The sequence below is a fragment of the Lutra lutra genome, chromosome 13 (genome assembly GCF_902655055.1).
Source record: "Lutra lutra chromosome 13, mLutLut1.2, whole genome shotgun sequence".
Lineage (NCBI taxonomy): Eukaryota > Metazoa > Chordata > Mammalia > Carnivora > Mustelidae > Lutra > Lutra lutra.
The window spans coordinates 31,311,054-31,311,730 of record NC_062290.1 but is presented as its reverse complement, the minus strand read 5'-3'; positions in this window follow the sequence as shown (position 1 = coordinate 31,311,730).

The following is a 677-nucleotide window of genomic DNA, read 5'->3' as shown; positions in this document are numbered from 1 at the left end:
CAAAAAAGAAGATAATAACTAGTTAGTGCTATTCCCTGAAAATAATCAAGAGGTTACTGTTTGCTCTGTTTTTATAACAGGTGATAATATAAAGAAAGTCTTTCATTCTTAAAACTTTTTCTCAGTTTCTTAATATATTTAGAATCCTCTCCCTCATAACCCTTTTTATATGTAATCTTTAGAATTATGATTGGATTTGCTATTAAGTTCAAGATCATCTACCGACTAGAATGAAATGAATTCACCTATGTATTCAGTCATTCATTGAAAGTCCAGGGGACAAAATCCCATGATTGTGTATTTAGGCTTAATCTGCTGCCCACAGAACACCTCTCTGTGTAATAGTACATTATCAGCTAGAGACCATGGTCTGTGCTATAGCCATGAATGCTCCCTTCTCCCTGCTTGGCTGATCTCCTTTCCAGGTAATGGCTTTTATCCCAACAGATGGAGGCCACATTTAGAGACACTGGAAAAGTCCATTTTCTGTCTGCCTGCCTACTGAGGGTCTATATGCTAATTTTTCAAAGCCTCCATTGAGGGCAGGAATTTTTATGTTTTGTTCATAATAAACCTCAACCACCTGAAACAGACCCTCTACATGTTAGGCACTCAGAAATATTTGCTGGAGGTAGAATAGTCATAGTGAAATCTGAACATATTTTCTTTTGATACTT